The sequence below is a fragment of the Rattus norvegicus genome, chromosome 7 (assembly GCF_036323735.1).
Source record: "Rattus norvegicus strain BN/NHsdMcwi chromosome 7, GRCr8, whole genome shotgun sequence".
In the NCBI taxonomy this organism is placed as follows: Eukaryota; Metazoa; Chordata; class Mammalia; order Rodentia; family Muridae; genus Rattus; species Rattus norvegicus.
Window position 1 is genome coordinate 49,545,454 of NC_086025.1, and position 16,143 is coordinate 49,561,596.

At 38.6% G+C, this 16,143-nt stretch overlaps 1 pseudogene; it reads left to right on the forward strand.

Moving 5' to 3' along the window:
• The window catches only part of Rpl27a-ps2 (ribosomal protein L27a, pseudogene 2), a 32,278-nt pseudogene extending 16,366 nt beyond the window's left edge, over positions 1-15,912 (forward strand).
• The last annotated feature ends 231 nt before the right edge of the window (positions 15,913-16,143 follow it).

The window sequence follows — 16,143 nt, forward strand, 5'->3', positions numbered from 1 at the left end:
GACTGAACCCCCAGTGAACTAGACTGTTGTGGGGAGGGCGGCAATGGGGGGAGGGTCGGGAGGGGAACACCCATAAGGAAGGGGAGGGGGGAGGGGGATGTTTGCCCGGAAACCGGGAAAGGGAATAACACTCGAAATGTATATAAGAAATACTCAAGTTAATAAAAAAAAATAATCCACAACAACCCCAAAGAGTATGTGTGTGAGCATTCTACTTTGTGTAGTTTTGGTTTCTGTATTATTTTCCAATTAAAATGTTGGGTTCTACAGTATTAAGAGTCTCACTGGTTTTCCTTACGGTTGGCTAATTCTGAAGCTATAGATAAGCGGTAATCTAAATGGGAAGGATTTAGCTCTAATTGCTTTTTATCCACAAGCAAGCTAATAGTCATTCTCATTTGTTCGTTTTACAGACACACACAGAATACTTGTAGGTCAGACACTGTGCTAGACACTTTGCTACACAAATAGAAATCCCACAGTCAACATCTTCATGTATTTCTCTGTCTAGGGTCATTAACAGGGCCTGTGGCCAGCTGTCTGGGGATTAGGTCCTTAATTGGTATTGAAATCTGTTCCCTTCTTTCCAGGCCACCTATGTGTTTGACATTTTTTTTTTCTCTTTATGTTTGTGCTGAAAACCCAAACAAAGCCTGCAATTGCATAGAGAGCAAAAGGAGGCCAAGGAGGTGTCTGCAAGGGAGTCCTGCCACGGGACTCAGGAGCCTTCTCCTGTGTCCATTGGATATCAGTGTCTGGATACATAGTATATTGTTATTAGCTATTCGAACACCAACAACAGGAAGCAGTCATTTAAGAAACTGGTGCACACAGTAACATGGCAGATTAATTATTAACTGACATTTAAATTAAGAAGGAAATAGAAAGCTCATTACTCAACATGAATGCCAAACATAATTCACCGAGCTTCATAGCGTGATGCAAGGTCTCTTTCGAATGCTAGCAAGCACGGTGGAGAGGTAAAGCCACCCTGACTTCAGGCTTCAAGGCGATTAGAATGGTTTCTGATATTTGCTACCTTGTCTTGGTTTACATGGTAGACTCTGGTGCCAGGTGTATGATGACCTCACTCCATTAAGAGGTCACTTGATAAGAATCCAGTCTCTAATGATACTATAAAGGAAGCCAAAAGAGTGTTTTAATAAAGCTGTATTTGTTACGTGGCCTAAGGTGCTGTCCAAAATGACATGTGTATCTGCGATGCTGACTAGAGTTTTAGAAGGACCAACATTAGCTGTGGAACTCCTTTACGTAAACTTGGAACGTTGTTCACCAGCCCTCCCTTCAGAATCTCTCCCCTCAGTGAGGTACCACCAAAGAGTAAAAACATGTCAACCCAGAGAACAAAAGAGAACATAAGAAACATCAGTGGATGAAAGATCGAAAAACCTTGAGAGATGGGAAGTGTTTCCACAATGAAGAACAATTAAGCCCTCAAATGCCTGTAGGAGGTGGGGCTCCTATAATAACCTGGCTTCCAGAATGCCTGGACCACAGAGGTGTCTGCTTGGCAATTGTAGGAATCTATAAACCAAGCAATTGTACTTTCCAGATTTCTTCCACCTACCCACGCCATGGGAAACCATCCCTCTCACACCGGTCACAGTCAAAAGCAAGCTTAAGCTGGAGAAACTGAGGCAAAACTTCCTACACCAGATCCAACAGACACAGCAGAAGATAGAGGTGAATCTAGGAGGCAGGAACAGTAAGAACATACAAAATATTAGACATTGTCATTCATGATGTTGTGTTAACATCCCTTGGACATTGAATCCTAGCCAGCCAGCGTCCTCCCTTCAGCTCCCTAATGAACACTGAGGTCTACCTGACAACTAGCTTTCCAACTAGCATTTTTTTTATACGTGAAAGTGCAATTGATAAGAATTAAACATCAAGAAAGGAAAATTGTGGGTGGGGGAGAGACAGAGAGACCAAGGTTACACAGAGAAAGGCAGAGAAACAGCCAGAAGAGCATAAACAAGAAAGAAAAAAATCCTGTTATCAAAAAAGACATTGGAACAGAAAAAGAAAGAAACCAAAGCCCCTGTGGTTAATATTCTGAAGGAGAGAGGAGATAATCTGCTTTGAAACACATATGAACTCGTAATTTGAAGAACAGAAAAAGAGAAATTAAAATACAGTGAATGTGAGGAGGTTTTTCTTGAGCCTCTCTCTTGGTGCCAGACATGCTAAGAAATAGTGATTTGAAGGAGTAGGAAATTTCCAGGTATGTAGGCACAGACAAAGGCACAGGTCCGGGCTGCAGGAGGGGATGCCCTCACTCTGTGAGCGTGTGTGCGTGCGTATGTGCATGTATGTGTGTGTGTGTACACGCGCGCACGTGTGTGCCTGTTGGAGGCACTGGTAGAGCAGAAATAACAGACTTCACAAGTCCCTCTGTGCCTATTTCTCTTTACGTCAGACACTATCATTTCCCATCTGCTGAAGGAACTGGGACTGTAGGTCTTTGGCAGGGTAAAATCCATTCAAGCCACGGACGCTGTTGAAACTCCGAAGGAACAGAAATAAAAATTCCAGAACAGAAATATAAATATAAGAAAAATGGTAGCACTCTATAGAGTGTATGCTTGAGCACCAGTAACAGTTTGTGTTAAGCTAGAGAAAGATTAAATCCAGGGGAACTAACCAACTGCTTTTTCCTTGCATAGAAATAGGCTCTTACGAAGGCAAGCTCTCCTTTTTTTTTTTTTTTTTTTTTTTTTTTTTCCTTGAATTCAAGTCTGTTTGTACTGGATATCAGAAGAACTGAAGAATGCTGTATTTCATACCTCACAAAGTAACCTCAATTAGTTGATGCAAATGCACAGATCCCAATGGAAATGAATGGAAAATTTATTCTAAAAAAGGAAAAAAAACCCTCAAAGTTATCAATTGAAACCTCTGGTATCTTTAACACTTTTGCTTATATGAACTTATTACATCTCCTACTACAAGAAGACACCTTGTGAACCGGACCTCAGCTAAAAGCTTGCAATTTTCTACTGGCCTTTTCAGAAATCAAAGTTTTGTGTCTTCTTAACCCGGAAGTTACGCTTCGTTGAAGTACTGAAAAATCTCCCGTTTGTTACCAAGCATTCGAAGATTAATGAGTCTGAGTTCTCTCACTGGACGGAGGTGGTTTCTAAATGCCTGGCTGAGTGTTTTCCTCCTGAATCGTGGCACAAGGATGGCTTGGATTGTTTTTAGGTATGGAGTCCAGAACTTTCAAAGCAGCTACTGCAGTGTTTGAAGGGAGCCGTCACTATGAAAGTGGAATTGAGGGCGCTGAGGAAGCAAGCAGTGGGGAATGGAGTCCTAGCAACTGTCCACCACAGGGATCAAAGATGCATTTCTCTGTAGCTTGCAAGTGGCGCGGTTTCCGTGTCTTCCATTTTAGACATCTAATTGGACTACATCCGGGTTTGAAGCCTGCTTATTATTTCCAAATGGAGAGTGGGGGAGTAAGAAGTCTTCCTTGCTAGTCCTCAGGTAGATAGGGTATTTTAATAAAGAAGAGAGCACCCGCTGTCCGTTATTCTGAGCAGACCTATCCCATTTTCATAGTTTAAGCCATCAAATAGACAGGTTATGGCCTTTTCAGATAATTGAAAATAGTTTTAATGTTAGCACTTTTTTCCTGGGTGAATAAAATTAGCTTCTTGGGGGCACAGGGATTAATTCTTTTAATTTATTACATATCAAAAGGGTTTATAAAATGAGTACTGTAGCTTAGCTTAAATGTGTGAGGTCTTCAGCCGTTTTTATATGAACAGATTGGGAGAGTGCAGAGACTGCAGCGCCAGGAATCACAGATAATGCTTGTGCTGGTTTGTCTCAATCATCTCCATGACCTTTCCCCATCTCAAGTTTCAGAAGAAAATATGCCATTAAATGTGAAGAATTTCCCACTTTTTAATTCTCAATGTTCTTTCTGACTCAAGTCCTATAAACTTAAGAGTTATAATATTAACATTTCTGTGAATTTTATTATATAACATCAATTTATCAATAATATATGATATTATATATCAACATAATAAATCAACATAATAAAATCAACTTGTTATATAATATAATGGGGGTTAAGATATGACATAAATGGATTATAGCTATAATTGTCTGACTAATTTTATATGAATATGCAAAGATTTGTGTACAAAATAGAATTAAATCGTTTAGTATTTATAAATACTGGTTAATTATCAATTTTATTTTATATAAAATATCATATTTGCGTTCAGACTTTCTATGTTTTGGGACCAGAGTTTAAAAACAATTTTATTGATTGGTGCTAAGATGAACTACAAAGTGCACGTATTCATCATTATAGTTTAGGCATATTTCTTATATAAGGGTGTAGAATTCTAAGAATAATGATATGTGAACTTGACACCGATAGCTTTTATATAGAAAAAATATGTTTCAAATGTTGGCTTTTGTCTAAACTATACATCTTAAAATGAACTCAAAATATGTGCTTTCATACATATATATTACAATTATATAATTATATTTTTGTTTTATGAATAATTGACAGCTATTGGAGTACTAAGTGACAAACTATTTGATGTCTCCAATTAAAATCAGTTTAGTATACATATACATATACATATGTACATATATATGTATATATATGATTTTAAAGATTGATATTTAACTCACAAAATAGAAAATTTATCATTGCAAAGTATGCAGTTAAGTGCTTTTTAGTACTCTCTACGTTGTATAATCATCCCTGTTATCAAATTCCAAAACATTTCTAACCATGCTCTCAAGGCTATTAAAGAAGCATACAAGTTAGCAGTTTCCATCCTTTACCCTCTCCCATGTCAACCACTAATCTATTTACATCTCCACAGAGAGCCTATTGTAGACCTGTCCTACCCACGGAGTGATACAGTATTTGTTTAGCTTTAAAAACATGGACCTTTGCCTGCCTTTTCTCCCATAACACTGCATTCAATATTCACTTTTTATGTTTCCCCAAGGAGAACAGTTTTGAAGTGATAACTGCTTCCAATTCAGCAGAAACATTAATGACAAACTGACAAATAATGAATGGGGTAAGAAACAGTCTCTTACATTATCGAGAGTCTGAAAGGAACCATCAGAACCATGATTCCAAAACAAGTGAGAACCACAGAAAGGCAACGAAAGGACTTCAGTAAACAGCAGCCTGTAAGATAAAATACAAGAATGTATGATTGCTTTATAAGGGAAGCAATAACTATAACTCATTTTACCAGGAAAAGCATGCGAGAAGGAACGGGGAGGATCCCTTCTCTTCCTGCTCTGGAGCCGGAAGCAAAAGGGAAAGTGAAGTCTCAGGAAACAAAGGTAGAGGAATCAGAAGCTTGGAAAACATAGCTACAAACTGCACAACTCAAATACTGGCAAGACCCTCAGTGCCTGCCATCCCCATGGCTAACTATTCTTCTTGGGTAAGGAGGCAGCAGATTCCAAGAGGAAAACTCCAAAATCAAAGTGTTCTGTGAAGAAGAGAAGAAAACTCATGGAGAGCAATGCCTCCAAGCCTTCACACCAGCCTTCTGCATATCAAGAGCACCAGAACTAGAAAGGCACAGAGGAGAATCTATCTGTGGACAGTGCACATGACATGGACAGAGAGTCTATGGATAATGCACACGACATGGGCAAAGAGCCTATGAACACTGCTCATGAGATGACCTAAGGCGAAACTCACTGATGAAAGCAGTCTGAAGCTAACTCCAGGCAAACTGGCAGACAGGCAGCCTGAGCTCTGGGAAGAGGAGCATATCCAGCTGTAAAACAACTATGGCAGTTTTAACCGATAGAATAGATTTAGTGAAAGTGTCGCACGGCCAGAAGAAAGAGTGGATGAATTATAACACTCAGACAATAATGAAGATAGAAATAATAAAGTACCAGCAATAGACAGAAAGCCTATAGGGCATCCTTAAATGGCCAACGTCACAGATTATGGAAGAAGATAGAGTCATAAAAACATAATATGAATATAGTTCGGATACCTCAAAATCCAAGAAATAGTAATTATCCAGATTCCAGATGCATTTGAAATGCCAAACACACAGGAAAAACTTTCTTCACATTATATTATACTTAGAAAACTAAATATAAAGACTAGAGAAAGAGTATTGATAACTTCCAGAAAGAAACACCAAGCCATATAGAAAGGCAAAGCCACAAGAATAATAAAAGATGTCTCTTTTCCTGTTCTTTAATTCATTTTTACTATTTTTCTTTTTTAAAAAATTCTTTAATTTTTTTTCAGTCCAGAATTTACCTCCCTCTGGGTCTGCCCTCTGACTATTCCATATCTTTCTTCAAGAGGATGTCTCCACTCCTCCAAACCCCACCTCACCAGACCTCCCCACTCTCTGGCGTCTCAAGTCTCTTGAATGTTAAGTGCATCTTCTTTCACCGAGTCAAGACAATCCTCTGCTGTCTATGTGTTGGGGGCCTCATATCAGCTGGCATATGCTGCCTGGTTGGTGATCCAGTGTCTGGGAGATCTTGGGGTTCAGGTTAATTAGACTGCTGGTCCTCCTACAGGGTTGCCCTCCTCCTCAACTTCTTCCAGCTTTTCCCTAATTCAACCACAAGGGTCACCAGCTTCTGTCCATTGGTTGGGTGTAAATATCTGCATCTGATCCTTTCAGCTGCTTGTTGGGCCTTTCAGAGGGCAGTCATGCTAGGCTTCTGTTTTAAGCACATCATAGCATCAGTAATAGTGTCAGGCCTTGGGACCTCCCCTTGAGCTGGATCCCACTTTGGGCCTGTTGCTGGAACTCCTTTCCTTCAGACTCTTCTCCATTTATGTCCCTGTAGTTCTTTTTGACAGGAAAAATTAAGACTCTAAAAGTTGGAAAGATGAAGAATGATGTATTTCAAGCTCTGAATGATAATATTTAGCAACACGGGTTACTGTGCCCAGCATAGACATTCTTTGTAAATGAATATAAAAAAGCTTTCTGTGACAAACATATGCTAGAGAGTCCATGACCTCTAAGGTATCACTTTGGAAGACACTTGACAGGATATTCTATTCAGTAAAGAGAAAGATAAACACACCTATGAAGTCACAGGGGGGAAAAATGGGCCAAGACAAAAAAATAAGTGGATCAGTGATACAAATGTACCAAATACTATATAAAGAACAAAATATTAGTGGAATCAATGCATACATTTCAATAATTACTGTAGTTGTTGATGGTTTGTTATTCAGTCAAGAGACAAAGACAAGCCAGTTAGAGGAAAGCAAGACCCATTTGCTTGCAGGAAATTCAATACACTAGCACACAATAAAAACAGTGAGAGGATGGAAAAGAGGATTTCAAGAAAATAGAATTAGAAACCATCAGATGTTGTTTTCTAAGAATCTTATAGATATCCATTAACCCTTCAAACCAAACTTGGTTAGAAAAGATAAAGAAGACAACTTCTGATTAAATGGCAATGCAATAAGAGGATGTAACAGTTGTGAGCACGCACGCTCACACACACAGACACCCCCCCCCATGCATTGGTGTCCTATTTCATCAATGCTATGAGATGTAAAGGCATAGATTGACTTCAAAACAACGGCAAGTGATGTTGACTGCTCTTTAACTGATTCTTATCAATGCTCATCAAACCAAAAACAAAATCATAGTAAATGGAAATATAGATCAAATGGACTTAATGGATCTATAAAAATAAGGCAAATAAGCTGATAATTTCAATAATTGAAACAAAGCATTGCTTCTTTGAAAAGATAAACATAAAACACTTAACCTAACTAAATTATTAAAATTAAGGACAAAATGGGGGGCTTTACAACATATTTTCAGTAATAGAAGTTCATTAGGACATACTTTGAAAACATATATTGAATGAATTAGATAATGTAAAATAAGTGAGTGAATTTACAGACATATATTGTCTACCAAAAGTAAACCTAAAAGATATGTAGAAGCTAAACTGATCAGTAATGAGTAATAAAATTGATAGAAGAATACAAAGTATAGTAATTAAAAAGAAATAAAATCCTGGACTCAGATGGTTTCATTTTTATCTACCAGAAGTTTAAAGAAAAACTAGTACCATCTGCGGGACTCTTCCCAGAAGACTCTTCTGCTTTCAGCTTTCTGTAGTTTCCTGTAGCTTTTTTATTCCTTAGGTTTGGGACCCTGTGAGACTTCAATATCTCTCATGTTTTCATCTTGTCTGTTGGTGATGTCCTTGTTCAGGTCTTGCTTAGGCAGCCATGTTGTTGAGATGTCATGGGTATAGCTTCCCTGAGAGAAAGTAAAGGGAGAATACATGGAATGGGGTTTGAGGGAGAAAAGGGAGAAAAGAAAATGTAATTATATTTGAATGTGACTCCCCTGAACATTAGTTAAAGTTTCATTGCTATGAAGAGACACTATGACCACACCAACTCTTATAAAGGGAAATATTTAATTAGGACTAGCTTACAGTTCATAGGTTCAGTTTATTAATTTTATGGTGAGAAGAATGGCAGCATATAGGCAGACATGGTGCTAGAGGAACAAAGAGTTTTACATCTTGATCTTAAGACAACAGAAAGGGACTGTATTCTACACTGGTTGGACCTTGAGCATAGGAGACCTCAAAGTGAGTCCCCACAGTGACACACTTCCTCCAACATGGCCACGCCTACTCCAACAAGGACACACCTCATAATAGTGCCACACCTATTCAAACCACTACATCACACCCTAAAATTATGCCAATGCTCTTCAAACTATTCCATAGCATAGAAATGGAAGGGATGCTACTTTATTCTTTATTTATTTTAATTTTTTCTCTTGCAAAGCCAGCATACTTTGGTATCAAAATCAGGCAAAAACAACAACAACAACAACAACAACAACAACAACAAAAGAAAATTCAAGGCCAACCTGCCAGTGAACAGAGATGCAAATATTCAAAATACAACCCACGTGTGAGGCTAGCATGGGCTACATAACATGGCACTGTTCTACAAAAATAAAAACAAACAAATAAGCAAAATGAAAATTTAACGATCACAATATGTGACTGTAAATTCTTTTGTCTTTTCTGCTCCACTCTGTGCTCTCAGTTGATATCATGAATTCTATTTGATCACTATGTGTGTTCTGTTATTTCTTCCCATTTATTATTTTATTCTCTTTTTCTATTCTTTTAAAGATGTATTTTGTTTAGCAAATATTTTGTTTTTGTTTTTTAATTGAATTTTTGTACAAATTTATAGATTTCTTTTCTTGGATAGTTTATGTATTACATTTCAAATGTTACCCCTTTTCCTGGTTTCCCTCCCTCCTGTCTCCCCTCCTCCTGCTTTTCATTGTTTTCTTTTTTGGGTGAAAGTGATGTGACTATCTTTAATCTCTGCATCTTGTGACATTGTCCCTGATAACATTGGGGTGAGGATGTACACTAGCATATAAAGCTTATCCCAGTTTTAGGTAAGAATAAAGTAAGAATACGGTGACTTAAAATATGAGAAAAGAACATACCGGATAATTATGTTTCCAAAGTTTACCACCACAGCCAAAAATCATTCTGTTATGTATTTTTTGATACCGATCTGTGATTATTTCTTTAGAATTGTTTCTTAGAAGATTGTTGAGTCAGCAGAGATGTTTTTCTCTGATAGACTGTCAGTGTGCTTTCCAGAGTGGTTTCTCCAATTTCATAACCCCTAAACATGCAGAAAAATAGGTATTTCGTATAACTGCCAAGGTTTGATAGCTTCATTCCTTTAAATTCTTGTCAGCCTTATGAAATATAATTCAGTTTAATTCGCCTTTTCCCTATTATGTGACAGGTTGAGTATTATACATATTTATATACCCACTGTGATTATCCTTTATAAATGGCCTGCATTGCAGCTATATATCCTATTTTTTCTGTTGGGTTTCAAAAACATCGTCATTAAAAACTTAGTATATGTGTGTCAGATATATATTATATTATATTATATTATATTATATTATATTATATTATATTATATATTTATATATATTTATACATATTTATACCATTTTTAGTAAGACAGCATCTCACACTATCCTGCCTGGAACTCACTATGTTCCACACACTGACCTAGAAGTCGTAGGAATCTTCTTACCTTAGTTACCTGAGCACTGGGATTGGAGTGCACAAACCAGCAAACATGGAAGAATGTATTTTTGAAGTAAAATCTGTGAATTTTGTTTCCTTTGGCTTTGTGTTGTAATTGGAAAGTCCCTCAAGACACTAATTTGCATTTCATTTGCTGTTTTGTATTATTAACAGATCTGAAATTTGTACACAGATAAGGGGAATAACAATATTCAGCAATCATTGACTAATAATCATTCAAATGTCTCCTTGTTCACTTTGCTTTACAATACAGTCTTCACCGGATCAAATCAAAATATATATGTGAAAGCACTCATCAGTCTTTTACAGATGCTGGTAGTATATTCCACTTGTTATCTGCCATGGATTGAGATAACGTGTAAAAACATTTATTTGGGCTAGGTATTTAGTTCAATGCTAGAGACCCTGGGTTCAATTATACATAACGCCCAGCTCCCCAGTTCCCTTCCAGCCCCATGATATCTAAAATAGAAAACCCACAGGAAGTGTTCTTATTAATGTTGTTGATTAACTCAGTATCCCAAGAGAAAAAATCAATGGGAGAAAAGAAAACCGAATGTCATATGGAAGTGAAATCTTGTAGAAAACTACAAGTTTTTTTTTTTTTTTGGAGAGTTTTTTTTAATAGAAACATGAACCCCAATAGATGAGAGTGAGGCCTTGAAGTTCATCATTTCTAAGTGAGTGAAAAGGTGACTTTTATTTACCACCAAGACAATAAATCATTGTACCATCATGTGGGTTGGGGCGGCACAATCTATACGGTCTCCAGACCGTCTTTAATCTCCATTCCTTGGATATGGTCATTTCATCCGAGACTGTTATTCAACTGAACTGAACCATGACCAGCTCATATTTCTCCATCTTTTCTTAGAAGATTCTATAAAAGACCTTGTCTACACCTGCAACTGACTAGCAAAGCATTCATGGCTATCCTAGAGACTTGAAGCAGAGAGATGAATAAGACAGACTTGCTTTTCCTGTCTGAGGTTGTACCCTGGTGAGAAAAAGAGATACTAAACTAATAATCACCTACATAACTAAGTAGTAACAAATGTGACAGCTTTTATAAAAGAGTTACTATATAGTTTAAATATTCTGAATTGAAAAGAATCGAATTCAGGGTCTAGGCAGTAGGCTCAGTTTGTAAAATACTTATTGTAAAAGCACGAATGGATCTAAGTTCAGTTCCTAGTATCCCCGTAGAAGCAGGGCATGGCACTGTGTGTATAACTGAGCGTTAGACAGAGGCAGTGACGGACAGACAGACTCTTGCTTGCTGCTTTGCCACACTTGCTGAATCTGCGAGCTCTACGTTCAGTGAGAGACCTTGCTTCAAAGGATAAGGTAGAGAGCAATTGAGGAAAATAACACACGCAAATGCACATGTGTGCATGTGTACATATACACATGCACGCACACAACTCATCAGTACATGGAATTTGAAGTCCAACACTGCTGTATAAGTACAAACGAAACAGATGAATACTGTGTTTACTATGGGATCCCATTTCCAAGATTTTTCACATTTCCTCAAATGTTCCAAGCTATAATGTAAAACCATAAACATCTCAGCACTCAAGCATTTGCATAAGGAATAGTAATCCTATCTAGGGAGTCTGACCTATGTTTGTTTATGCCTGTCTATGGAGGGCAGGGTTATTGAAGGATTCCACAGCAGGGCACAGGATCTGAGACAAGAAGTAGATCAAGTGTCCAGGTGAAGGCTGTAGGGTTGGAGGTAGTACCAAGACAGTGAGGTCATTGTTGGGGGAGGGGGCTACCTGGTATATGCAGGTGTCCTATGTGGGAAAATCCGTCTGAGCATGTCACATAAAAAGATGCTGTCTGTCAACAAAAATATACCATGTTATGCTTCAAATTTTCATGTAAAGAGACTATGAGGCTGGAGCATAGAAAGCAGAGAAGGAGGACAATAGGAATTGTGTTACTTGTCATATTTTTTAGCAGAAGCTCATATAGAGCATGAACTTTAACCCACTCTGATGGGGTAAGAGAGCCTTTGGGATTCACCATATCATTCTTTAACATTTTGACTATTAGAGGGACCTTAGATTTTTCTCAGCTTTTCATGGGTTCGTGTACTCGCGAGGAATTGTTGAGGACTGGTGTCCACTTTGTATCCTTCAGCATACGAGTTATTTCAACACTCCAGGTGTGATATCCTGGTCAAAGGGAAGTGGTGTCATTTTGAGGCACCTGTACAACCATCATGACAATTATGGCTTTCAGTTTCTAGTCTGTTTTATTCTTTAATATAGTCATTCATCCATCGGGATAATTCAAATTCAAAATAACCTTCTTTTTCAGATTCATTCATACTTTTTACAACTGAGTTTATTTGATTGTACATTTTGCCAAACTCATGTTAATTAAATACATTGTGATAAATAATATCCCTCAGAACACTTTTCGGTGCCACTGTTTTATAATTCCGAACGGCCAAGTGAATTGAGTAAACCATTAAGCTTTCCACGTGGAATATCAGCTTCTAGTTTTCTGCCTTTATGTTCTTCCTGGATGTGGTGTACTGTATTGCTTATTCACTGGACATTCTAAGAAATGCTTAATATCTTCTCTCTTGGGTCCAACTGTGTAAGTGCATTTCCACCTTGTTTTCAAACTAGGACAGGGCAGCTGTCCTCAGGGACAGAGTGCTGTCTGCATGTGCCAAGGATTTTTCTGGTCTAACAATTTTACACACAATGGCAGCCTTGTTTCATGTTCAAAAGATTCTCACTTTCATCAGTATTACTTTAAACAATTATTCCTTCTTGGTCATTGTAAGTTCGGGCATCAGTTTTCTAAGTTGCTTCTACCACCATGAAATTAAGAGATGAAACTGTCAGTGAAAGGAAATCTGTTTCTCTTGACAGCCCATTGACTTCCTATCAGTTAAATGGCTGAGGGGACCTTTCCATTTTTATTTCAGTGAAAGTGTTATGACAGTTAACATAGAGCTGTGATACAGAGACGTAAGGTATGATGTGGTCTCTTTTCTTATCACCCCCACCTTCTGTGTGTGTGTGTGTGTGTGTGTGTGTGTGTGTGTGTGTGTGCGTGTGAAAGAAAAGAAGGTTAAATCCCTCAGAATTATACCTACAGGCATTGTGGAACTCTGGAGTTGCTGTCCTCATGATTGCAAAACAAATGGTGTTAACACTGAGCCATTTTTCCCAGCCCAAAGTGAGCATGCTTGTGCTTTACTAAGCATTTCAGAGGACAAAACCATTGTTTTACATTATTCTGATGCTTTATTGTCTCCAGTGTTTAAAGTGTTAAAGTATACCACACTTTAGCTATTGTATACTAACACTATAGGCGATTTCTCCATTTGGTCTCCTCAGTAGCTAGACTCCTGCTTTGGGCTAGATGGCATTCCCCAACCCTGTGACCTTAAGGTCCTCCTCATCTACCTTTACTGTTTTTAAGTAGAACCTTGGTATATAGTCCAGGAAGAGAGGTTTTTTATTTCTTTTTTCTTTCTTGTTACTTTCTTTTCTCTTTTATATCCTCCTGTGTCCCTACACCTGCCTCAAATTCATGCATTTTTTTTAAATCCCCATGAGTGATGGGATCATAGGCACACACCACTCATCAAGCTTGGCCTTGCGTTCTTCTTGATGTTGAGGTCATAGCTTGCCATTTACTTATGTGTAAATATCTCACTGTTTATTATTTCTTTATAGCACTTACTATTGAATGAAACACCGTGATTTTTTCTTTTTTAAATTTATTTAATACTTAATAATAATTCTTTGGTTTCCGGGCAAACATCCCCCTCCCCCCTCCCCTTCCTTATGGGTGTTCCCCTCCCAACCCTTTCCCCATTGCCGCCCTCCCCCCAACAGTCTAGTTCACTGGGGGTTCAGTCTTAGCAGGACCCAGGGCTTCCCCTTCCACTGGTGCTCTTTCTAGGATATTCATTGCTACCTATGAGGTCAGAGTCCAGGGTCAGTCCATGTATAGTCTTTAGGTAGTGGCTTAGTCCCTGGAAGCTCTGGTTGCTTGGCATTGTTGTACATATGGGGTCTCGAGCCCCTTCAAGCTCTTCCAGTTCTTTCTCTGATTCCTTCAACGGGGGTCCTATTCTCAGTTCAGTGGTTTGCTGCTGGCATTCGCCTCTGTATTTGCTGTATTCTGGCTGTGTCTCTCAGGAGCGATCTACATCCGGCTCCTGTCAGTCTGCACTTCTTTGCTTCATCCATCTTGTCTAATTGGGTGGCTGTATATGTATGGGCCACATGTGGGGCAGGCTCTGAATGGGTGTTCCTTCAGTCTCTGTTTTAATCTTTGCCTCTCTCTTCCCTGCCAAGGGTATTCTTGTTCCCCTTTTAGAGAAGGAGTGAAGCATTCACATTTTGATCATCCGTCTTGAGTTTCATTTGTTCTAGGCATCTAGGGTAATTCAAGCATTTGGGCTAATAGCCACTTATCAGTGAGTGCATACCATGTATGTCTTTCTGTGATTGGGTTAGCTCACTCAGGATGATATTTTCCAGTTCCAACCATTTGCCTACGAATTTCATAAAGCCGTGAAACACCGTGATTTATTTATGTATTATGCTACACCAAGGAGAAAGTAAATGCTTAAGATGTGTGAATGGCATATTTCATTCTTGTGTTCCTAATATTAAAAGACTATTTCATGTATTATAAGTTCTTAATAAATAAATAGGTGACTGAAAATTATCAAAAAGGTCTTCAGAGCCAGTGAGATGACTGTATTCCCCAACCTACAAGCATAACAAACTGAACTCCATCTCTAGAACCTATGTATGCAGAGGCGGAAGGAGAGAAATGAGGTCACAAAGATGTCCTCTGACCTCCACATCTATGCTGTGGCATGTGCACTCACGTGGACACACATACTGAAAACAAACATTTGTCTTTCAATGTGAAATCAAACAAGGTCATTAAATACTTGTCTAACTTTGATAATTATTAAATCAAAACAACCAATCCATGGGTCTTTGAGTAACCTTGAGCAAGGTCATAGACTTTGTGCTTGTATAAACAACAGGCAATAAATGCAGACCACCGAGAACATCTGGAAAGAGATACACAGTATATACACAGAGGTGCTTGAAGGCACGGACACTTAACAAGGTAGTGAGAAGTTAGGAAGCCAACGCACAAGAATAGAGAAACTCAGAATTAAGCCTCACATTGAGGCAGTATTTGAACAAAAACAATCTGCTAACCCTGAAAATGGTGTTTAAGAGGGTGGTATTTGTGAAGAATAATCTAGGTAAACTTGTAAGACTATTGGAAAAATGATGCATGGGAGTCATTGCCATCCAGACTGAGGAAGACCCGGAAATTCCGGGACCACGTTAGCCACAGCCATAGTTGCATCAGTAAGTACCACAAGCACCCAGGAGGGGAGCGGGAATGCTGGAGGCGAGCATCACCACAGGATCAGCGTTGACAAAAATCCAGGTTACTTCGGGAAAGTTGGTACGAAGCATTACCACTTGAAGAGGAACCAGCCCTTCTGCCCAACTGTCAACCGGGATAAATTATGGACGCTGATCAGCGAGCAGACACGGGTCAATGCAGCAAAAAACAAGACTGGGGCTGCTCCCATCATTGATGCTGTGCGACCAGGCTACTACAAAGCTCTGAGAAAGGGCCAGCTCCTAAGACACCTGTCATCGCGAAGGTCAAGGTCTTTAGAGAAGAGCTGAAGAGAAGATTAAGGGTGACGGAGGTGCCACTTCGGAGGTTAATTAAATGCTGACATTTTAAACAAAGTAAGAGTTAGGATTGGACGATCTGATTCTGTGTTCTGTTGCCACAAACTTCAAATACACAGGTCCTTATTGTTAAAATTATCATGATGCTTATTCAGGTTCTAAAACTCATTTATCGTAGACCATTGAACCTCTGTATCATTTGGGCAATGTCCCTCTAATTCTTCCGTTTTTCAGACCCTGAAACCACCATTCTTTTCTACTTCTGTGA